Below are 25,319 nucleotides of genomic sequence, written 5' to 3'. Positions count from 1 at the left end.
GTGGTGGCAGGCGCCTGTAATCCCAGCTACTCAGGAGGCTGAGGCAGGAGAATCGCTTGAACCTGGGAGGCGGAAGTTGCAGTGAGCTGGGATCACGTCATTGCACTCCAGCCTGGGCGACAAGAGTGAGACTTCGTCTCAAAAAAAAAAAAAATGTTCTATACTTTGATTATGGCGGTGGTTTCATGGGCTACGTTTGTCAAAGCTCATCAAATTGTATACTTAAAATAGGTACATATTATTGTATGTATGTAAATTATACATCCACAAAGGATGCCAGACATGGTGGCTCATGCTTGTAATCCCCAAGTTTGGAAGGCTGAGGCACTAGGATCGCTTGAGCCCAGGAGTTTGAGACCAGCCTCTGCAATATAGTGAGACCCTGTCTCCACACACACACACACAAAAAGTTTTAAATGAGCCAGGAGTGGTGGCGTGTGCCTGTGGTCCCAGCTACTCGGGTGGCTGAAGTGGGAGGATTGCTTAAGCCCAGGAGGTCAAGACTACAGTGAGCCGTGATCACTCCACTGCACTCCATCCTGGGCAAGATAGTGAGACTTTGTCTCAAAAAATAAATAAATAAATTACAGAAATAAAAGGTAATAAGAAAAATGTATATATGTAAATTATACATCCATAAAGGTGATTAAAAGAAAAGGTGTGGGTGGATTTTTGCCCATATATGGCACAGTCCAACCCATGAAACTCTCTGAAGACAACAGCATGGGTTCTTACCTCAGGACCTGCAAATATGGCACCAAGTATCATACTAGAAAGTGTGAGAGACACTGAGCTCCAGTCACACAGATGGGGACACAAGGGGACGCCTGTCAGCAAATACACACACTTGCACTCTCTCTCTCTCTGGAAGTACAAGATAGTGTTTTGATCAGAGGCAGCAGATGTGAACTGAAATAGTGCCTCTCTATGTTGGGGATGCATAGACCTAAAGCTGAATCCAAGTTTTTAAAAATATACCTAATTATGTGTCATCCCATGGCTCATGTGTCTGACTAAAGTTGCTGCTGTCTTGGTTACCTATTATTGCATGGTGCCCCAATCCTAGTGGCTTAGTACCACAACTTATTATTATCTCTCACAGTTCTATGAGTTGACTGGGCTCAGCCAGGGGGTTTTCATTCCTGGTTTCTCATGTGGTTGCAGTCAGGTGTCAGCTGGGGCTGGAGTCATCTGAAGGTTTAACCAAACTGGATGTCCAAGATGGCTCACTCACAAGACTGGTGGTTAAAGTTGGCTGCCAGCTGGGAACTTAACTGTGGCTGTTGACTACGATGCCTTATATGTGGTGTCTGCATGTAGACTGGGCTTCTTACAGCATAGTGGCTGGGTTCCAAGAGGGAGTATCCCAAGAGCAAGCATTCTTGACAGGTCAGGTGGAAGTTGCAAGGCTTTCTGTGACCTCGCCTTTCAAATCACAAAATCTCTCTTCTACATCATTCTATCAGTCAAAACAGTCACAGAACTCACTCAGATTCAAAGGAATGGAGAAATTATCTCCTCTACTCGATGGAAGAGTGGCAGATTATACAGCAGAAAAGTGTGTGGGATGTTGTTGCAGCCACCTTTTGAAAATGCAATCAGTCCCAGCTCTATAATGAAACATCTTTTTCCCTTAGTCTTCAATGTAGAATTTTTAATTGGGCTCCAACAACTTTAGGAAAAAAGATTTGGGAAAGGCAGGATTACATTGGTGGTCAGCCAGCTATATCTGCATTGTTATATATACACTGGGCCTTGCTATATTTACCCTAGTATTAGCATACAGTGCAGAAGTTGGTGTCCCCAAATAGCTGTTTACTTTTCCTCTGCAGCGCCTAAAGTGCTTAGTCATTTCTTTTGTACTCTAGGACTTCCTCTGTTATTAGCCCTCACTATTTCCTTGGGATCTGCCTAATCCAAAATATATTTCTCTGGGCCATACCTGACTCTACCTTCTCAGCTCCCAGCATTTCAAACTCCACTCACCATTTTTTTTTCACATCAGATGGATAATGTGCTGACATCATAACAAGGTTTGAGGGAGGTTCATCTCACGCAATAGCATGAAAATGTAATCAATATGCTTATGAACCATAAAAGGGTCTACACTACTCACTGTTATCCAGGCATTTACAATGTCTTATAGAGCTGGGCTGCAATGGCTCATTTCACCAATAGGTGGTAATGTAAAATTTGACTTGGGCCTGTATACTAGGGAGAGTGGGGCGGGATGAGGTTGAGGAGAAAGGAGGGTGGCAGGAGAAGTATCTAACATACTCCTGTGTTTCAGCAGGACATTTTCAAGTTTGAAATTATAATTGTTCTACAATATCCTTTTTGTTGGGTTTTAGAGTTTGGCAATACTCGCTTCTTTGCAAACAAAGGACGTCAATGACAGCTGTACTGAATGTACTAGATAGAATCTTGATAATATAATATTTCATCCAATATTTCAAATCGTTTTGGAGTCAGTCAACAAATTGTAAAGGATAACCTTGCCAAGGGCACTCTATCAGGCCCTCAAAATGGGTCATGATAAGGCATAAATGAAGTCCCTACTTTCAAGCTGCCAACATGGTAACTTTCAAGAACCTACAAGACTGATCATGTACAATCAACTTAAATATGGCAACTGCAAGGCTAAGGTGTGGGGCAGTTGATGACCATAATTGCCCCAGCAGTGAAGAGAAGGGGAGGGAATAATGAGGAGGGGGCAGAGTCAGAAAGCCAAAGGGAAACTGGTTGTTGATGCCCGTGAGATACAGTTGGGCAAAATGTCAGAGGATTATGGTGGGGATGGGGTGGAGGGGGAAACAAAGAGTGCAAAGAGTGTTGTAGGAAAAGACAGGCTTGGCTTGAATGGAGAGTGCAGACCCTGATTTTGAATTATAAGATGTTAGTACCGACAGGAATCCTGGAGACCATCCAGCCCAAAACTAGGGCCACCGTCAGTGAGAGCTACACCCACAACAGAATGCACTGCCCTGACTTCCACATTAGGGTTCTCTCTAAGTGTTCGGCCAAGATGATGTAACACAGGCAAAGAAAACAGTTATTAGTCAAAATTTCCAAGAAGTGATAACCTCTTTTCTTTTTTCATCGAATCCAATTCAGTTTTTCAATTCCTGGAGTGACCTTGGGGAGGTTGCTCCTCCTCTCTGAGCCTCATTTCTTTATCTTATCAAGGGCTCATTGTATGCTTTGCACATTCTTGGTGCTTTACATGTGTTAACTCATTTAGTCCCCCACTAGAGTCCTATGATGCAATGACAATTATTGCCACCCCCGCCTTACAGATGAGGAAACTGAGGCAGAGGTTAGTAACTTGTCCAAGGTCATACTGCTAGTAAGCGATGGAGTCAGTTTCAAACTGGGACTATGTGGCTTCAAGTCTGTGCTCCCAACCACTAGGTAATCCTGCTTCTCAACTGGCAAGGTTGGACTAGATGCCCTCCAAGGTCCCTTCTGGCACAGAAGTGTTAAGGGTCTACCCATTTACTTCCCCTGGAATTAGTCAGGGAGAACCCAGACATAATTATCTTATGTAGGTACAACAAGAATGACAGAATGTACCCAGTGCCAAAGATACAGGCCAGCCACAGTCCTCTCATTTACTGAAATTTCGAGGTCAATTTCTTCAAGTCCCTAAGAAAATCCTCTCTGAATGGCGGTGTATCCTTCTGCTTTCTGGCACATTTTGCAACTCCAGACATCACGGAAGCAGCCAACGGGCACCATCAGAATCCTGAAAAGACAGAAAAGTATGTGGGGGGACGGGGGGTGGCGATGATAGAACTTGCCGTTTTTAATCCATCCATCTCTGTTGCTGTTTCTCTCAGTGGCTGTTCTTTTGCATAAAGGGTCTACTTTTCCAAATGTGATTTTTAAAGTGCAGCAGAGAGAAAACAAAATAAACACAGAATGGTCGGCTGAGGGCCCGCACTTTCTATTCCCTGGTTACAAAGTAAAATTAGCTAGCTGGTGGCCAGGGCCCGGAGATTTATTTTGGTCTGAAGTCAACCCACAGATTAACAATATTGGCAAGAACTACATAGGAGGGGAAAATATTTTGGACAAGGCTGCATATGTTTGCAGATACATCATCTCCCTCTGTGCAACAGCCAAGGTTACAGAGGATAGGAGTCAGGAGCAGGCTGCCTTGTCTCCCTCCTGTGAGCCATCATTCCCCTCTGCATGATGCCAGCTCATGCAGTTGCACCGTGCTCCGAAGGACCCGGGGAAGGTAGACAGGGAAGCACACACTCCAAATCTGGTAGAAGAGGGGTTTGTTCATCTTTTCTTTCCCCCTTTCTTTCAAGGCCCACATTCCATTCCAAGGATAATTCTCAAGTAACAGCTATTTCCAGATTCTCAAGGACTAGCAGAGGGTAGTGTCAGAAAAAATTATCCCAAATTGGAAATAGGCAAAAGAGATTATTGGATGTTCTTGCAGTGCAAAGCTGGGCTTGCACTCTTGAATGCCCCTGTAGGGACAGAGGTTAACTTTCACATTTTTGTCCGATAGAAATGCAAATAATTTCCAATCCAGCCATCTCATCCTAACATTCTTCTATTAAATTGCCTATAAATACTAGTTCCTCCCATTCTCATGGGTATAAGTTTTAACATCTTACAGGTTTCTTCATTAATTAATGAGCTAAATCAAATCTTTGACATGTGGTCATTTTACATTTGCATGAGAGTCAAGTTTTTTAAACTTTTTGAAAATCCTATTTTAACAAAAGAATGTTTGTGTCTGTTGACAAGACATTTTCTCCTGCCTTCTTGTTATCCCAACTCAAGCCGATAGGCCAAGATCCCAAACTCCTCCTGGTGAACTCCAGATACAGACAGCCGGCAGGCATCCCTGACCCCTTCCTGGATATGTGACTGCAGATGAAACCCTAGTCTCTGCCCACTCATCTCTGCCTTTCACTGGAGTGTGCTGAGCCTTCAAGGAAGAACTATGGGTAGAGAGAAGTTTCCAGGACACAAAGGAGTCACAAACCCTCTTCTCTCTTCTAGATGTTCATGGGATTGGGGAAAGAACGTCATCAATTCTTTGAGGAAATTTTTGCATCCTCAAATTGGGAGTAGTCATTTCCACATTGCATATCTCACAGGGGGGTTTCTAAAGTGCTTCTCAAAGTCTAATGTGCTTATGAGTCACTGAGGGATCTTCTTAAAATGCAGATTTGGATTCAGCAGGTCTAGAGTGGGCCTTTCTAACAGCCCCCTGGGTGATGGTGAAGCTGCTGCTGCTGATCTGCAGACCCTACTTTGAGTAGCAAGGCTCTGAGGCTGATGTGAGAGCCTGCCCTTCAAAACCACAGGGGACAGCATAAATATACTGAGACACCCTCGGGAATTATAATGTACACTTAGGACTCCACTCTCACAAGGCATGGGGCCCAAAAGTCTGAAGAAATACCAGGAACCACCATCTCCTAAGCCTATTGTGTGCCTGGCAGGGTGCCCTAAGCCCATTACATACATGCCTGATCTCACTTCATCTTCACCACCAGCCCATGAGGAAAGAAAAGATCGGAAGCATGATTTTACCAAAAAGGAAACTGAGGCCCAGAGAGGTGGAGTAAACAGCCCAGCACTAGTCACATAGCAACGCCGACTTTTGGAGCCAGTTCTAGCTGAACTCTAACCACATTACCACACCGCTTCCTCCCTCCACCACAATCTTGCAGGCCTAGGCTCCTTGGTCAAATCTGTAGGGGATTTTGAAAGGGAAAAGGGAGAACTTACCTCCTTTCCATGTGGTCTCCATTCTCCTCGTGATTCCCGGATAATTCCTTCACTGTCTTTCACTGCAGCTGCCAGAGAGAGGGAGGGAGGAACTTTCTACTAATTTCAGAGTAGACAAATGCTCTTACAGAATCTACTATTTGCCTAGCTTTGTTACCGGAAAGGGTTCTTGATCTAGACCCCAAGAGAGGGTTCTTGGATCTCGCTCAAGAAAGAATTCGAGGTGAGTCCATAGAGCTAAGTGAAATCAAGTTTATTAAGAAAGTAGAAGAATAGGCTGGGCGCGGTGGCTCAAGCCTGCAATCCCAGCACTTTGGGAGGCCAAGACGGGCGGATCACGAGGTCAGGAGATCGAGACCATCCTGGCTAACCCGGTGAAACCCCATCTCTACTAAAAAATACAAAAAACTAGCCAGGCGAGGTGGCGGGTGCCTGTAGTCCCAGCTACTCGGGAGGCTGAGGCAGGAGAATGGCGTGAACCCGGGAGGCGGAGCTTACAGTGAGCTGAGATCCAGCCACTGCACTCCAACCCGGGCGACAGAGTGAGACTCCGTCTCAAAAAAAAAAAAAGAAAGTAGAAGAATAAAAGAATGGCTACTCCATAGGCAGAGCAGCCCCAGGGCTGCTGGTTGCCCATTTTTATGGTTATTTCTTGATGATATGCTAAACCAGGGGTGGATTATTCATGCCTCCTCTTTTTAGACCATATACAGTAACTTCCTGACGTTGCCATGGCATTTGTAAACTGTCATGGTGCTGGTGGGAGTGTAGCAGTGAGGAGGACCAGAGGTCACTCTCGTTGCCATCTTGGTTTTGGTGGGTTTTAGCTGGCTTCTTTGCTGCGACCTGTTTTATCAGCAAGTCTTCATGACCTGTATCTTGTGCTGACCTCCTCTCTCATCCTGTGACTTAGAATGCCTAACCGTCTGGGAATGCAGCCTAGTAGGTTTCAGCCTTATTTCACCCAGCCCTTATTCAACATGGAGTTGCTCTGGTTCAAACGCCTCTGACAGCTTGATCCTTGGTCTTGGAGGGGGATGTGGAAAAATTCAAAGAACCAAAATAGATTCCTGCCCTCAAGGAAATTATACTCCAAAGGAGAGCTACAATGCATATGCATTACTGCAATGCAAATTCAGATCGGTCCTGCCAGGACTTCTGTGTAGGGAATACCTCTCTCCTCTCTGCAGGGCCCCTGTTTATCAGCAGAACTTTTGGTCTGTAAAGATAACCCCTTCAGAACTTTCTTTTACTGGACTGGGGGTGGGGGGAGGACAAAGCAGATGGCCGATGGGGGCGGGGCTGAGGGGATGAAGGGAGGGGATTGAATGGCAATTAGGGTCTGTTTCAGTTGATGGTGTGTGCTCCCAGGGACCCAGGGACGGGGTGCTCCTTTGCCAAATGTAAATATCAAACCAATAAATGCTAATGTAGCATGAAAAAGTGCTGATTTGGGAGAAAGTTCCAATCATTTAGAGAGCTTGTCGCAGAAAGCGCTTAGGTGTTCCAGAGGCAAAGGGAGCTGGGGAAGGAAATAAGAGCCTGGAATTCATAGCTCCTCTCTGGGTCCTGGTACTACCCTGGCCACCTATTCCTGGAAGAGGGAACCGACAAAGAGGGGCGTGGTAGGGAGAGGTGAGGTCCTTGCAGTGCAGTGGGGACAATAAACAAGACAAAACCAGAAAGGTGAGGTCAAGTTCACGAACATCTGGCACCAGAAGAGGGAGATAGCAGAGAGGCCTGTTATCAAGTTCTCTGTGAACTTGACACTTGCCTTGATGGGCCTTTGCCCAAGATCCTTGTCGTCCTGATGGTCTGCCTTCAGGGACCTGTTTCTGATTGATGGCTCTGATCTTAGTGTCCCTCCCCTCCACTTTCAGCACATCATACTACTCACACTCCTAACATACTTCTCTCAGGGTCCCCCACCCAAAAACCCAGAGATGCTTGCAACTTCACCTGAAGCCTGCCACACCTGCCCACCTCACAGAGGAGCTCTGCAAATACTTGTGAACTGGATTCAATAGAAATAGCTCTTAAGGGAGCTGTGAGACCAGAAAGCAGGAAAGTGTGTTGGAGAGAAGACTTGGCTAGGGGTTAGGAACACTGGGTTCCAGGCCCAGCTCTGCCATCTCCTTGGCCTGAGAGAAGAGACCCGACCTCTCTGAGCCTTGAGGCCTCAGTGGCTTCATCTGTAGAATGGGGATAATTCCCACTGGGACAATTAAATGAAACAAAGATATATGTTTCATGTGCTTGGTAACCTGCAAATCTAGAGAGTCATTACTGCGTGTTTCTCAGCAGAGTCGGTTGCCTAGGAGACAAGCCGCAGTGGGGACCTCACCCCAGACAGGCTGCAGCCAGACTCCCTGTGTGAATGACATCATGGCCCAAACTCTGCCAGGCCCCAGGCTTTCTGGAGTCTCTTTCTGGTCCCAGGACACTGAGTAAACACCTTAAGCCTCCTTAAACACAGCTGCCTCTAAACATTCAGAGGGGAAACCACTCACCCACCCGTCCCACCTCCTCCCCTCTAATCTAATCTGGACATCTAGTCTGGTCAGATTTACATCTAAATATCTCTCCCCGGTGCCTCTTTCCTTCCCTTACATCATCGCTTTCTCAGGGCTGTGGCTTTGGTTCAGCTCTCTGCTTCATTTTCTTCACTCCAGCCCCATTTTCCTTCTTGTGGCTGCCTCAGTTATCACACTGTCCTTTGAGTCAGCTTTAACCCCGTGTTCTGGCCTCATCTGTCCCTGCCCTCCCAGCCCATCCTTGCTGTTCAGCAGCCCCAGAACCTGTTCCTTATCTTCCCACCCCAGGGCCTTTGCATGTGCTACTTAACCAGAACAGCAACTTTGACCAGTCCTTCTTGGCCCAGCTGGAACACTGGGTCCCTTGGCTACCCTTGGCAGGATGTGAGCTCCTTCCTATATGCTCTCTCCTTTCTCGCAGGGCCCACACAGCCCTCTGCCTTGTGGAACAGTTATTTGGGTTTCTGTGAATGTGGACTCTGTTAGAATGCACTCAGAAGCCCAAGGCTGAGCTCTAGAAGGAAAGTCTCTGGCAAGGAGGGGCAGCGGGGCCTGAGACTTGGCAGGCCTGAATTTTCTCTTTTCCCCAAGGTTCTCCCAATCAGAGGTGCATGGATCTTCTTTAAAACCGGAGGTCACTGCCAACATAGGCAGAGTCACCAAAAGACCTTGCAGAAGAATGTAAAGAACTAGGACAGAATACTTAAGGCAGCTCTCAGTCTTTGGAACCTCACAGAATGCACTGGGCCAGGCATCAGGCTGGGCTTTGGAGATCTAGCAGGACTAAGACAGATGCAGATTCTGCCATCATGGAGAAGCCCTGCTCTAGGGGATGCCAGCCATCATGCCTAGAGGACACTTACACAGCCCTGCAGAGGGCCTAGGTGAAGAGAACTGAGGCTCCCAGCCAACAGCCACATGAGTGGACCACCTCTGAAGCTAAGCCTTCAGAGAACTACACCCGAGCCAACTTCTGAAGCCAACCTCTTGAGAGATCCTAAGCCACCCTGCCCAGCCAAGCTCTGGATTCTGAGTCACAGGAACAAGGGCAGTTGTTTTTGTGTTTGCTTGTTTGTTTTTTAAAAAAAGACTTTCATTATTTTAAGCCACTAAATTTTGGGGTGATTTGTTACCCAGCCACATCTAATACTGTGCCACAGATCACTGGACTCAGATTGGATAAGGGGTGAGGAAGTCATCATGATATCCTGACGGCAGCTACCATACCCTGAATGCCCACTCTGTGCCAGCCACTCTGCTATAACTTGACACACTGAACGTAACCTGCTCCTTAGAGAGATCCTGGCTGAGCACGGTGGTTCACGCCTGTAATCCCAGCACTTTGGGAGGCCGAAGCAGGCGGATCATGAGGTCAGGAGATCGAGACCATCCTGACTAACATGGTGAAACCCTGTCTCTACTAAAAATACAAAAACTTAGCTGAGCATGGTGGTGGGCGCCTGTAGTCCCGGTTATTCAGGAGGCTGAGGCAGGAGAATGGCGTGAACCCGGGAGGCGGAGCTTACAGTGAGCCAAGATCGTGCCACTGCACTCCAGCCTGGGCAATAGAGCGAGACTCTGTCTCAAAAAAAAAAAAAGAAAGAAAGAAAAGAAATCCTGAGACAGGGCTTATCCTTCCCAATTTAGAGATAGGGCACACAAGTGTCAAGCCACTTGTTCAAGGCCACACAGTCTGAGCTCTCTCTGGCACCATCCTCTGGGACACTGTCCTATGTGCCTGTGTGAAGAACCACCTTTCCTAGATTCATCTCTTCCTCCTTGTGTGTCCCCGTCAGCTTGGGCTTGGGCCAGTGTCTTGGTCTGTTATGGTTGCCATAAAAAATTACCATAAATTGGGTGGCTTATAAACAACAGAAATTTATTGCCCACAGTTCTGGAGGCTGGAAGGTCCAAGATCTAGGCACCTGCAGATTCAGTGTCTAGTGAGGGCCCTCTGTGTCATAGATGGTGCCTTCTATGTGTGAGGACATGGTGGAAGGGACAAATAAGCTCCCTTGGGCCTCTTTTATAAGGGCACTAATCCCATGAGGACAGAGCCCTCATGAACTGATCATCTCCCAAAAGCGCCATTTCTTAATACTATTGCACTGGGGATTAGTATTAGCATATGAATTTTAGGGGGACACAAACGTTTATACCGTTGCAGCCAGCAAGCTATGATGAGGACAGAACAAGCATTGTCTAACAAAGATAGCTCTGTAGGATGCCCTGGGCCCAAATTCCTCCCACCCCCACTGCTCCCACCCATCAAAGACAAAAGCTTTAGGAAATTGTCATGCATGGCAGATTGTATTTCTCAAGAATGGCTGCAACAATATCATCCACCTCATGTGCTCTTCTACAATGTGACATTGACATTCTCCATTGACATTGAGAAATGAGGTCTGTGTCCCCTTCCCTTGAATCCAGGCAGGCTTGTGACTGGTTCAATGAACACAGTGGAAGTTCCCAAGGCTGGGTCATAAGAGCCCATGCAGCTTCCACCGTGTTTTCTGGAACAATCACACTTGAAGCCCTGAGTTGCCGTGTAAGAAGTCCCACTATACTAAGGCTGCCATGCTGTGAGGAAGCCCAAGCTACATGGCGAGGTCATCTGATAACTCTTCAATCCACAGTCCAAGTATTTGAGTTTTCCTAGTCCAGGCACCAGACATGTAAATGCTGGAACCTTCAGGTGACCCCAGCTCCTAAGCATCACGTCATCTCTGATCTTTGAGTCTTTCCAGCTAAGGCCTCAGACATCGCAGTGCACAGTCAAGCCATCCCCTATTGTGCCCTGCACAAATTCCTGACCCAGAAAGTCCATGAGGATAATGAAATGTTTGTTTGAAGTCACTAAATTTTGGAGTAACTTGTTATGTAGCAACAGTGACCAGAACAACATACCAAAAGAAGTGGGTGGAATGTTGGGTCAGTCAGTGGGTCCCCCCAACCTACATGTTCAGATTTGCCACCACTGCTTCTCAGCTCTGAAACCCAGAAAGCTCCATTCCCCTTATATTACTATCCCTCACTTGCCACTAAGAACTGAAACCACATTATTCCCTCTCCCTGGGATTCTTGCCCCCGATACTAACTCCTTGCACAGTCACCTCCCACATTAAAGAAGGCCGACCTATATAACCAATAAGATAGTGTAGAAATGATAAACTGAGACTTCAAGGTTAGGTAATAAAAGACATTGTGGGCTCAGTCTGGCTCTCTTTTGAGTCACTTGCTCTCAGGGAAGCCAGCTACCATGCCATAAGGGCACTCAAGCAGTCCCATTGGACAGGACCACATGGCAAGAAACTAAGCCGTCCTGCCAACAGCCAACCCCATTATACCATCTATGTGAGCGAGCACCCTTGCAAGTGGGTCCTTCAGTCCCAGGAAAGCTTTCAGATGACTGTTGGAAGTGCCGGCCAACACCCTAGCTGCAACCTCATGAGACACCTCAAGCCAGGACCACCCAGCTAAGCCACTCTCAAATTCCTAACTCTCAGAAACTGTGAGATAATAAATGTTTATTGTTTTAAGTCATGAAGTTTTGGGGTAATTTGTTATTCCCTGTCCCTATGTTAAACAATACTGGGACCAGGCATATGCTCATGTCCCCATGTTAAAATAATACTGAAAACAAGCAAAAATACCTTAGCTACTTGCCCTAAGAAATACTTGCTTCTGGAAGATAAGATGGAACAAACTAAAATAACTTGTTGTCAAGACCAGCAGCTAGCTAGCCAATCAAGGGTTACTACAGGACTTTGGCCTTGCTGTATTCACCAGCCGAAAGCTCCATAGACTCTCCCCAGTCCAAATTTCTTGCCTTGAAAGACCCAATTTGGAAATCACCCAGTCTGGGCTCTAAAACATTATAAATACATGTCCCCAGTTTCCCCACTTTGAGACGCTAGTAACATTCTGTCAAGGGGGCTCTCTCTTACTGAAGCAGGTCTAATAAACTTAGCACTGCTTGATTTTTTCTGATGGTCTTTTTTGGGGAGTTGATAGTCAACATTATATACCCTGCAAACTGGGACTTCCACTCTTGGGTGTTTTGTTTGTTTGTTTGTTTTGAGATGGAGTCTCGCTCTGTTGCCCAGGCTGGAGTGTAGTGGCATGATCTCGGCTCACTGTAAGCTCCGCCTCCTGGGTTCACGCCATTCTCCTGCCTCAGCCTCTGGAGATTACTGTTACCCACCACCATGCCTGGCTAATTATTTTGTATTTTTAGTAGAGATGGGGTTTCACCACGTAAGACAGGATGGTCTCGATCTCCTGACCTCATGATCTGCCCGCCTTGGCCTCCCAAAGTGCTAGGATTATAGGCGTGAGCCAGCACACACAGCCTGTTTGTTTTTAAAGACAGGGTCTTGCTCTGTCCCCCAGGCTGGAGTACAGTGGCTCGATCATAGCTCACTACAGCCTCAACCTCTTGAGCTAAGCAATCCTCCTGCCTCAGCCTCCCAAGCAACTGGGTCTAAAGGTGTGCGACACCACACTCAGCTACTTCTTAAAAAATTTTGGTAGAGATGAGGTCTTGAACTCCTGGCCTTAAGCAATCCTCCCGCCTCAGCCTCCCAAAGAGCTGGGATTACAGAAGTGAGCCACCGTGCCCAGCCTTCTTATGGGTTTTATTTGTTCATCTGTCTTTGTGCTGTCCCACTTGTCCACTCGCCACATGTGGCTACTTCAATTAAAGTTAAAGAAAATATAAAATTCAGTTACTCAATCACACCAGCCACATCTCAAGTGCTCAGTAACCACATGTGACTGGTGGCTTCCCTATTGGACAGCACAGACAGAAAACCTTTCCGTGCTCACAGAGAGTTCTGTCGGACAGCGCTGCTCTGGGGGAAAGTGGGTCATTTGCTTCAGAGGATGGCTGCCCCCGAGGAAGCTCTCAGAAGCAGACAAGTTGGGGGGCGGCTGCAAACTGGGGGCTGGCTGCTTCCTAGAGCAAAATGGACTGCCAGTCTGGCCCCTCATGGGCTCGACACGTGTCTGCAGGCATGACTCCACCAGGCAGGCCCTTCCTCCTCTGGCTTGCAGGAAACCATCAAGCTTTAGACTCATGGTGCACACAGGCACGCTTATTTCTGGGAGTGCACGTGATTTCCGCAGAGCAGCCCTGGCTCAGCTGGGAAGGAAGATAGATGGTCTGCAATCAACACACTGCCTCCCTCACCAACCCAAGGGCCTGCAGCTGCGCTTGTTTTCTGATTTCAGGTCTGACAAGTGGCCTGCTGGCCGTCAGAACCTCCTAGCCAAGTCTCCTGGGTCCTTGTCATCCCCTAGGTTGGAGACCTGGGGAGAAGTTGGGGAGGAAACCATGGCTCCCTATGTGGCACCCTTAGATCCAGGACTGGGCCAAAGTGTGAATTAGAAATTAATCAAATCATCGGACATTTTTCCTTTTATTTTCTTTCTTTTTTTTTTTTTTTTCTTTTTTGGCTTTGAGAACTTTGATTTCTTCCATGGTAACTCTTCCTGGTTGGAGAATGTCATTTAAAATAATCCTGTCTTTAAAACTGTGGGACGAGGGGAAGGAAAATGTCACCTCCAACCAGGTCCTCACCATGCAAATCAAGGACATTTCAAAATGCTGGCAATCTGCTAGAGGACTTCAAAGGTGTCCAGGTCCAATTACACTTCATTTGGGGTGTGAATTGAGGAACTCTGGGGGAGGTGGCCCGGGTGGAACGTGTCACGGTCGATACTGTGGTAATGAACCTAGGCCTTTGTTCCTGGGAGCCCAGCTGCTGACAAGTGGGCTGCTTCCTGAAGGGCGGAGGTGTTTCTGTGTCTCCCACCAGGTGCGGGAAACAGGGTAGAGACTGTCGCTGCTATTTAAAAAAAAAAAAAAAAAAAATCATTTTAGGGTGGGCTTTTCTTTCTCTTTGCTTTTAAAGACCAAAGGTTGATCATAACTTAAAATTAAAAGGGGTGGAGGGAGCCTGCAGCCTAGGTCAACATCTAAATCTTTTCAAGTCCTAGAGTTAGCCACACTACGGGTCTCACACAATTTGTTTGAATAGGGATCTGGGGAATTACTCTTCTCTAACTTATGACTTAGGTGCCGCCACAATTTCTGTGGCAGAATATGTTTGGATGGACGTGGAAAGAGGCCTGAAGAGAGAGGTCCTTAGCATTCATTCCGGAATGCCTTAAAAATAACATTCTTTTAAAAACGATTCTGGTTTTGCTGGCTAGTTAGAATGGAACTGACCGGCCGTTACGGGTTTGGGAAACTCAGCCCTGTGTGGGCAAGGCTGATGGCTTAAGGGCATTCAAGAATGATTCATGCAAGTTCTTTTAGTCCAAAACGCCCCTCAAAAAGACACAACATATTCAGAAACCTCAGATAAGGCTGGGTAGGAGCAGGTCTGCCGGGTAGATTCCAGCAGGGTGCGTTAAGAGCAATCAATCTACCCCAAGTGCGAATCGGGATCAAAAGCCGGCCTCTCCCACTTGCTGGGATGCTTGTGCAATTCATTATTTTATGTCCTTGGTTTCTTTTTTCAAATGCAGATACTCCAGAAAGGTAACACATTCAATTACTCACACCTTAGTGCAAATGCATTCATCAGAAACTTCTTTTTTTTTGAGACTGAGTTTCGCTCTTTCACCCAGGCTGGAGTGCAGTGGCGGTGACCTCGGCTCACTCCAATCTCTGCCTCCCGGATTCAAGCGATTCTCCTGCCTCAGCCTCCTGAGTAGCTGGGATTACCAGGCATGCGCTACTACACCCGGCTAATTTTTGTATTTTTGTTAGAGATGGGGTTTCATCATGTTGGCCAGGCTGGTCTCAAACTCCTGACATTGTGATCTGCCTGCCTCAGCCTCCCAAATTGCTGGGATTACAGGCATGAGCCAGCACGCCCGGCCAAGAAACATTTTAAATAGCAGCGGAACCTGGGTGAAGCTCCCTGTGATCAGGGAAGAAAAAAGTACAGATGCTGGAGCCACCCCCTGCAGATGCCATTTCCTAGGGTGAAGCCCTGGCATCAATATTATTTTTTAAAGCTCCCCAGCTGGTGTCAGTATGCAGCCAAGTTGAGAACCCCAGGAGAGAGAATCGAGGCTGAAAGAGGATGGATGGGTGGACCGGAAGAAACAAAAGAAAAAACAGTTCCTCTTTTTTTTTTTTTTTTTCTTTTTTTTAGAGATAGGGGAGTCTTGCCCTGTTGGCCAGGCTGGTCTCAAACATCTGGCCTCAAGAGATCCTCCCTCCTCGGTCTCCCAAAGTGCTGGGATTACAGGTGTGAGCCACCACGCTCGGCCCACATAATTCCTCCAATGAAACAACCCAGGTTTGAGTCCTGGCACTCCACTTGCTGGCGGCTTGATCCTGGTAGAGTTACTTATGCCCCTCTGAACTGCATTTTCTTCATCTCTTAAATAGGGTTAATACACTTAATGAACAGTGACTCTCAAACTTGAATGGGCGTCAGAATCAGCTGGAGGGCTTGTTAAAACACAGATCCCCAGGCCTCAGCCCATCTCCAAAGAGTATGACTCAGCCAGTCTGGTGTGAGCCCCCAACATCTGTGTTCTAACAAGCTCCCCAGTGATGCTGCCGGGCCAGGACCATGCTTCCAGAACCACTGATGTCAGGGGCAATTGAGCTGGTTATTATTAGCTCACAAATTTAATCCACAGATGAGGCCTGAAACCAATGGCAACACCCCGTTCTCTCTTAAAAGGGGTCAAGAGCCAAATAGGGCTTGAACTTTCATACAAATATTCACAAGGTTTTGGCATTTTGCTGTGATACAGCCCACATTCAAATCTGAGGTTGAAGCCACCAACGGACCATTATGGTGAAGACTGCTCTGGAAGCAGAATTGTGCCTGGTCCGCAAAGACCCACCCACCCTAGAAAAAAGCACCCCTGCCCCATGTCATTCCAAAGAGGCCTGACCTGGTCTTTCTGGAGGCTGTTGTGCGCTGGGACCTGGTCACTAAAAGCAGCTATAACAGATTAATGCTGCTGTGTCCCCTGAGGGGGTGAGCCCTGCCTTCTGAAGCACAATTTACACTGTGAAACCACGAGTTGAGGGGAGCGGGAAGGGGCACATTTCCTCTTTAAAAATGCTCAAAGTCTTTCAGCTGATGCTCAGAACAGGGCTGGCCTAGGCAAGGGTTTTAAATAGGAAAGGTCACTACTTGTCTTTTTTTTTTTTTTTTTCCTAAAGGTCACTACTTGTCTTTTTTTTTTTTTTTCCTTGAGACGGAGTTTTGCTCTGTCGTCCAAACTGGAGTGCAATGGCGTGATCTCAGCTCACTGCAACTTCCACCTCCCGAGTTCAAGCAATTCTCCTGCCTCAGCCTCCCAAGTAGCTGGGATCACAGGCGTGCACCACCACACCTGGCTAATTTTTGCATTTTTAGTAGAGACGGCGGGTTTCACCATGCTGGCCAGGCTGGTCTTGAACTCCTGACCTCAAGTGATCTGCCCGCCTTGGCCTCCCAAAGTGCTGGGATTACAGGCGTGAGTCACTGTGCTCAGCCTCTATTTGTCATTTATGCTCTATTCCCATCCCAGCCACCCACCCCCTGCTTCTGTCCCACAGCCTGGCCTCCTTGTGTCTCCAGCTTGGGATCACTGCCTGTCTCTGCCCCAGACTATCCCTACCTCCTCCCAAAAACGTTATCAGGTGGAGAGCAGTGGTTCATGCCTGTAATCCCAATACTTTGGGAGGCGGAGGTGGGAGGATCACTTGAGCTCAGGAGTTTGAGACCAGCTTGGGTCTCCACAAAAAAACATTTTTTAAAATTAGCCAGGCATGGTGGAACGTGCCTGTAGTCCCAGTTATTCTGCCCATATGGGTTGCATCTTCCATGTGAGAGCCTCTCACCCTAAGTCTCACAGTCACCAGTACCCTGGCTTCCCGGACAAACCTGGATTATTTCCCCCCAGGCTTGCCCTAGAGACTTAAAGGAAGCTGGACTTTTATGAAAAACTCATTGTGGGTGGGGGACAAAAATTAACTAGGCATGAAGAACCTGGGAGATACCAGATTATTCTGGCTCATTAGGGCTTTACACTTATCTTGCCACAGCTGGGACATACTCCCTTCTCCCTGGACCATGCAGTCTGGGCCCACCTCACCCACAGTGTGGGCCACCTATTATAATGCCCCCGAAAATAGTGTCAATTCAAGAGTAACTGCTTCTCCAGGGTCTAGGCTTTGGGGCCCCAACTTATCACAACTTGAAGTTACTGTTTTAAAAATCTATCTTATTTATTTGTTAATTGTGTCATCTGTTAACATATTATAGCTCCACAGGACAATAACTGGCGGTCTTGTTTACTGTTAAAGCACCAGCCCTAGCCCAGTAGTTGGAATATTTCGATTGCATGTATGGCTGGATAGCTGAGTGTGTAGATGGATGGATGCAAGGATGGAGGGATGGATGGATGGAGGGATAGATGGATGGACGGATGGGTGGATGGGTGGGTGAATGGACTGGCCCCCACATAGTACCAAGGTACTTCTCCTGTAAATACCACAAACCTAGACCAGCAGTTCTCAAACCTTTAGGTCTTGGGACTCCTTGACTTTTTAATTTATTATCGAGGACTCCAAAATGCTTTTGGTTATATTGGTCTTATCAGTATTTCCCATATTAAAAATGAAAACAGGAACATTTTTAATATTTATGTATTAATTGATCTAAAAATAACAATCATTAATATATTACATGTGTGGTGGGCAGCCTCTAAGATGGTGCCCAGTAATTCCCACATTCTGTCACCCACACCCTTGAGTAATTCCCTCCCCTTGAACGCTAGCTGGACTTACAGACTCACTCTCCTAATAGATCTATTGTCCTATAGGGATGTGGCTTCCAAAATTAGATTACAAAAAGACTGTGCCTTCTGTCTTGGGTGCCCTCTTTTCTCTCCCTAGGAGGAGCCAGCTGCCTTGTCACGAGGCAGCCCCGTGGAGAGGGCCTCGTGGCAAGAAACCCAGGCCTGTCAGCAGCCACAAGTGAGCCTGGAGGTGGATCTTTCCCCGGCTGAGCTTTGAGATGATCCTACCCCTGGAACACACCCTGATTAGTCTCCTAAGAGACCCTGAGCCAGAACCACCCAGCTAAGCTGCTCCCAGATTCCTGACCCACAGAAACTGTGTGAGATAATAAATGTCTGTTGTATTCAGCCACTACATTTTGGGGGTAACTTGTTACACAGCAATGGATATAATGCATGGTAACATCAACAGTAACATCAATAGCACAATTTTATTTAAAAATAACCATATTTTCCAAAACAAATAAACAAAAAAGTTTAGGGAGAAAAGTGGCATCGTTCTTACATTTTTGCAAACCTCTTTAATATCTGGCTTAATCGAAGACAGCTGCTTCCTCATAGTCGCTTGGGCATCCAATGCGTTGTGATACGTTGTTTTGGTTGAAGAAAATCCAGCCTAATGGAGCTTTGCAGTTAGAAAAGAACAGTCTGAAAAGGGCTCAGGGAACCACAGGGATCCTCAGACCACACTTTGGGAACCGCTGACCTAGACAATCATAGACCCCAAAAGATTCTAATTCTAGGGCCCTCACTTCCCAATCTTGGTTTCCTGTTTGGGACCTTTGCCATTTCTCCAGGTGCCTAAGTGACTTAGTGGTGACGGAGGCCACCCAGGAGGTCTGGTCCCCTGCCAAAAAGGATAAGGTCCTCTGAGGCCTAAAAGCAGAAGACACTGATGAACTAACCCTCAGTCTTCGCTGTGTCATGCCCAAGATGTGACACAGAGGGGAAAGGATGCCTCCGACATCCAAGGTGAAGGTTGAGGCATCTGGAGCCGGGGAGGGCAGGGGAGCTTGTTCGCTGCGCACTGACAGCTTCCGGGACACTGGGGTTTGCCAGATCCACGGGGATTTCCCCCTCTCCTCCCCTTTCCTGCGCGTGTCCCACTACCCCCACCCCCCGGTGAAGTTTAGGGCCTGTTTTCAGCCGGAGCCGGTCTAATTTTCGCTGCCTAGTTGGTCAGAGAAACGCACGCAGCTGTAGCAAAGCATAAAAATAGCTTCCTCCGTGACCAATTTCTTCCCACTTCCCTTTCTCTCTCTCCATGCTCGCCTCCCCGTCCCCACCTTCTGTGGAAGCAGTAAGGTCCCTGGAGAGTGCCAGCACTATTGAGATATGCCATGCGCCCCGGCTTCCCTCCCAAACAACACATGTTCCTGGTTCTATTTTGCCCTGGCCCCCTGCAGGCTCGCACAGGCTTCCCAGGGAACCAGGCGTTGTCAGATGGGTCCCCGAGGGCCCAGTGTCCGTCCACCTCGCTGGGCAGACTTCCTCTCCAGCGCATAGGCCCCCCAAGACATCTGCACGCCGAGTGCTCGCCAGCGGCACTCGGATCTGGGCTCCCAGCCTCGCCCAGAGCCAGCCAAAGGCCTGCCCGCGAGAGATCCGGATCTTCTGGCACTTTAGAGGTTAAATGGGAAGCCTCCAGCTGGAAGGAAAAAAACGCCCCGGTGCTATGCGCGGAGGCTCCAGGCGGTGTCCCCAGCGTCCTGGGCTTCCTGTGCGCCGGGCGGCTGCGCGTCCCGGAGGCGTCCGTGGCAGAAGATGGAATCCGAAAGTGGGCATTCGTCTTTCTAGTTTGGAAGCGGGAGCAGACAGTCAAACCTGCAGCAGCTCAGCTCCCCAGCGGGAAGGTCTAGCCAGCCTTGGGCGGGGGAGCGTTTCTAGAAGTGTCTACACCCGGAGCCACCGGCGGGAACCAGGAACGCTATGGCCTAGACCTGCCCGGCCTCTCTTCCCTGAGCCTTTGGGACCATGCGGGAGAGAGGAGAGGCCACCTATCGCATTTCAGGAGTGGCTTGTAGGGTCCAAGGGCCGTTTGCCTCCCTCTACTGCAGTTTGGAAACAGAATAAACCGCCCCAGCAAAACCCGGTGAACTTGTCCAAACCACACAAAAGTTCAAACCACACAAACTCCAACTGGGCACCGACGCAGGGCTGGCTTTATCTGTCCCCAGAGGGCTTTGCTCTGCCTCGCAATTGATTAGGGCTCCTGAAAACCACTGAAACAGTTTATCTCACCCACCCAGCCTCAAGCCCCCTATGGGCTGGAGTGGAGCCTGGATTATTCTGGCAACCAACCCCAGCCCAGCTTCCACCCAGTTTGCCGGCTCCTAGGGCCACCTGCCTGGTTCCTCACTCCACAGAGGGTCCCCATTTTGTGGCAGGAAATCGAATGACAGCAAGAGGGTGAGATGGGAAGATGAAGGATTTGGATCTATGAGGGGAGAGAAACATTCTGTCCACTGAACAGGGTCGGGGGGTGGGGGGGCTTTCCAAGATCCCCCTTTACTTTCACACCCTTTCACCAGTTCTGTGTTCCTCTCCTTTCGCGGCACCCAGCGCCCTTCTGCATGGGTGGCCCAGTCCTCCAAGCCCAGCCTTGTCTTTTGAACTTCTCCCCAAGCAACCTGTCCCTGTACAATTTACATCCTCTCAGTTGTTTTCTCTGGAAACTCCTAACTTGGGAGGCCAATGCCATGGCCATGAGAACATTCTTCACCACAGAAAGCAAGATCTTTTGTCAGCCTGCTCTTCATGGGAGGGGAGGGGAAGGTTTTGTAAATATCACGTGGAGATTAACTGGGAGGAGGCAGGAATTAAACAACGTGTTTTTTTGTTTTTGTTTTTTTTTTTTGAGACAGAGTCTTGCTTTGTCGCCCAGGCTGGAGTGCAGTGGCACCATCTCCACTCACTGCAACCTCTGCCTCCTGGGTTTAAGCGATTTTCCTGCCTCAGCCTCCCAAGTAGTTGAGATGAGAAGTGCATGCCACCACGCCCAGCTAAAATTTTTTAGGGGGGAGGGGGATTAAGTCTCCCTCTGTCGCCCAGGCTGGAGTACAGTGGCGCGATTTCAGCTCGCTGCAACCTCTGGCTCCCGGATTCAAGCAAGTCTCTTGCCTCAGCCTTCTGAGTAGCTGAGACTACAGGCGCACGACACCACCCCTGCTAATTTTTGTATTTTTAGAATAGACAGGGTTTCACCATGTTGGCCAGGCTGGTCTCGAACTCTTGGCCTGAAGTGATCTGCCTGCCTCGACCTCCTAAAGTGATGGGATTATAGGTGTGAGCCATCGCACCCAGCTAATTTTTGTATTTTTAGTAGAGACGGGGTTTCACCATGTTGGCCAGGCTGGTCTGGAACTCCCGACCTCAAGTGATCCACCCACCTCGGCCTCCCGAAGTGCTGGGATTACAGGCGTAAGCCACCACGCCCAGCCTAAACAGTGTGCTTTAACACGGACTAGTGGTGATCATGGTGGAGCACAGTCACAGACAGAGGAGGATCTCTGGCAGCTGAACTTCTGGGCTCACACCAGGAAGCCTGTCACCTTTCCCAGCTGCCTGTGCCATGCCTGTGATGCCAGTCATTGCTCTAATGGTAGGCAGGGAGGCAGAACTCCCCCTGAATAAGTACAAGGACTTGATGAGCCTTTGAAAGCAGGCGACCCACCCAAAGAATCTGAATTCTTTCAGGTTGTTTCCTGCCCCAGCAACTCTATGTAAAACAACTGGCTGAGAGCTTGTACAAATTAGGGTGGCTTGTCACAAGGGTTTCTATCACATTTAGTCACCTCTGAAAAAAAGAGACCTGTTTTTGAAAAACACCTAGCAGGCCGGGCACGGTGGCTCAAGCCTATAATCCCAGCACTTTGGGAGGCCGAGGTGGGTGGATCACGAGGTCAGGAGATCAAGACCATCTTGGCTAACACGGTGAAACCCCATCTCTACTAAAAATACCAAAAATTAGCCAGGCGTGGTGGCGGCGCCTGTAGTCCCAGCTACTCGGGAGGCCAAGGCAGGAGAATGGCGTGAACCCAGGAGGCGGAAGTTGCCGTGAGCCAAGATTGCGCCACTGCACTCCAGCCCGGGCGAGAGAGTGAGGCTCTGCCTCGGAAAAAAAAAAAAAAGAAAAAGACAAACACCTAGCATACATAAAGGGATTTATCATCTCGTTTCATTCCATCAATAACGTTGTGAGCAAATGGGGATTACCCTGACAGCAGTTGGAGTTCAATTGCAGGAAAGAGAGAACCTCTCCAGCTATTTTAAGCAAGAAGAGATTTAACACAGGAAATTAGGTGCTGACAAAATTATTGGAAGGCTGCAGGAGGAGCAGTCAGTCTCTGGGCTCCCAAAACAACACCACTGAACTGGTCCGCCAAGATTACTACCATCTCTTCCACTCTCAGAAAGGTGGGGTGTGAGGGAGCCCGCCTCTGGAAATGTAGATTTCCAGAGTGTACTACCACAGCTGCGATCCAAGGATCAGGAAGCCACTGCCACCACAACCCCTCTCAACACCCACAAAGCTGCTAACTGAGCAAACACTAGAATGTTGTTTCACACACACACGCACACACACACCTCCAGCAGGTACAGCCAGAGCAGCATGCAAGAATTGTCGGCTCTGCCTCACATCTGCCATCCTAACTTCACACGAGTGCATCTAACTGGTGAAACTGAATTCTCATCCACAGTCCCAGCTGCAAAGGTGTCTGGGAAATCCAGTTTTAGCCTTCCAGTCTCTGCAGACCATAGGGGCACCATAGGATGAGGTTGGAAGGGAGGCTGTGTGCCTGCCACCAAGTCCACATTTTGCAGATAAGGAAACTAACGTTCAGAGAGCTTAAAGAACACATCCAAGGGCACATGGCTGGTAAACCCCAATCTCCCTGACTCCAAAACCCGTACTTTCAATCATTACATTGAGCAAACAGCCCCATTCCATTTGGGGCTTTGGCAGTCTTGGGGCATCTTTCGGCCAGAGGGCCCACACGACAGCAAAAGCTAGCACACTCCTTCTGCATGCTCAAAGGCACTGAGGTACAACTGAGGCCCCAGGATTGTGAATAGCTTATCTCAGGTTGACAGGCAGAGGAGACTCATAATCGAACCCAGGGTTCCCAACCCCACGTTGTATACTTCCTGACCTCACCCCCCTGCCCCCCGACATCGACATCTGGAGGAGGGGGAATACATGCACAGGTTGTCTCTGGAGACACGTTTCTCCAACACTCAGCTGCCCTGCATTTTTCCAGGTGAGGTATCTAGCCTCCAACCTCTCCTCTCATATCTGGAGAATCCTCCATCTTCCTAGTTGCCTCCCACCAGAGAAGCTAAAAATCCGAGATAGGCACTTTCACAGCTGCCATTGCAGTTGGCATAGGCTCCTGCCTTAGGCTCAACCCATCAGATGCCCCTATTAAAGGCCTGGAGTTGGAAATTGGTAATACTGAGATACAAGGAGCACAGAAGTCCATTCTGGTGGACGGTGGCAGTCACCAAGGCAATGGCATTCCATTTCCTGGGGCGGCAGGGACCATATCCATGTCCCAAGGTGGCAGTGTATGCCAGGGAATCCTGGACTTGGCAGCGAGGTCATCCCTGGATTGGCCTGACTTTGGCTGTGGTCCTGACTGCTGTACAGCCTCCTTGGTCGGCTCACCAAACTGGATTCTTCAGCCCTCTTGGTTATTTTGTGAGTTCCCCAGGATCCGTTTCATAAAGTCCTTTTCTGCTTAAATAAGCCAGAATTGTTTCCTGTTGCTTGGAGCCAAGAGCTCTGGCTGTTACAGCTGAGCTGCTAGATTTTGCCTGGCTTCCCTCAGAGAGACCACACAGGACACTGCTAATTCTTGGATCCCTCAGGCATCCCAGTCCACTTCCTAGGAGCTCCCACATCCCAGGACCTTGGCCTGCTGATCTTACATTAAGAGAACTGGCCTGGTCTGACAGAGGGTCCCACATCTTTCCTGGACAGCTGCGTGGTGATGTTCCTGGGTCTCATCTCAGACTCTCCCCATCAAAGGCTTTCTCATTGACCATGACCTTTCCCTGGGCACAAGTGAGAGCCCCTCCCTCCCCGCTGCCCCACACCCCCCACAGTCACCAGTTCGGCATCCAGAAAACATTTCCTCTTTCTCCAGAGACCTTGCTCTTTGTCAGCCTTCACTCCTAGCTGAGGCAAAATAGCTGTGGGCCCTGTTCAGACTCCAAAAATGCAGGCTAGGAGCACTGGGGCCTCTGCAAGAATAATGGCTGAAAGCAGTGCCCCAGGTTCAAGGCCCCAGCTTTGCGTCAAGATAGGGTGTGAATAAATGGCTTACTCTCTTGGGGCCTTGAAAAGAGAGGAGAGTGAGGGCCTAGCCATAGCAAAGCGAGCACTGCTCACTGTCAACACTGAACTGGGAGCAGGGAAGGACTGTGAGGAGGGCGTTCCTCACCTAGGTTTGGGGCCTGGGATCAAACCAGTGGGCTGAATTGCCTGGGGCGTCATCCAGCCAGAGGCAGATAGGAGCAGGAAGGGCTTGGGTTCCCACAGGCAGCACCGTGGGACCAGCTCAAATCAGCTTCTGGCTGAGTGTAGACAGGGGTCAGGGGAGGGGGCCCATCTCAGGGGATGGCCCAGCTGGTAGGCAGACCGGAAGTCCACTGGGATGACGACAGCATGCTGTAAACTTGGGCTTATCTCAAGGATGTTGTCTTTGTTCTCGTGATCCCTCACTTTCCCAATAAAAGTACCCTTGAAAATTGAGCTGAGGCCCAGAAGGGCATGTGGGTCATGAGGCCTGCAGAGCCAGGCTGCTGCTGCTGCAGGAGGGGTCAGAAGGGATGGGGCCACCACTAACCTGTCTGGGACTCTGGAGGAAGCAGGGGTAGATCTCCGCAGTCAACACGGAGGAGTAAAGGGCAGGGGAAGCCCAGCAGAAGAAGGGTGCTTCTCTCCCCTCTGTCGGGAGCAGGAGAGGTACGATAAGAACATCACAGAGAGTACCAGGGACACAGGTAGGCTGGAGACAAGATGGAAAATCGCCTAACCACTAGGTTCAGGCAGTGGAACCACAAACGCCAGCCTCAACCAATACTTGAGGAAGGAGCGTAGATCTGGAGTCAGACAGGCTTGGGTTCAAATCCCAGCTATATCAGTCAATGGCCGTGGCATCCGAGGCAAGCTTTTGTGGCTAGACTGTTACACAGGCA

The 25,319-nt window shown here is 48.7% G+C and overlaps 1 long non-coding RNA gene across 1 annotated transcript in view; it reads right to left on the bottom strand.

Moving 5' to 3' along the window:
• Window positions 1–24,725, bottom strand: part of LOC105511967 — a 25,329-nt gene extending 604 nt beyond the window's left edge. Inside the window, exons 1-3 of the long non-coding RNA XR_001001797.1 lie at window positions 23,514–24,725; window positions 3,574–3,745; window positions 15–1,672 (exon numbers count right to left, since the gene is read on the bottom strand). This is a non-coding gene — a long non-coding RNA (uncharacterized LOC105511967). The remainder of the gene's footprint in view (window positions 1–14; window positions 1,673–3,573; window positions 3,746–23,513) is intronic.
• Window positions 24,726–25,319: the final 594 nt, after the last annotated feature.

This window comes from Colobus angolensis, unplaced genomic scaffold (assembly GCF_000951035.1).
Source record: "Colobus angolensis palliatus isolate OR3802 unplaced genomic scaffold, Cang.pa_1.0 Scaffold103, whole genome shotgun sequence".
Classification (NCBI taxonomy): Eukaryota; Metazoa; Chordata; class Mammalia; order Primates; family Cercopithecidae; genus Colobus; species Colobus angolensis.
This window is presented reverse-complemented; position numbering and strand designations above follow the sequence as displayed.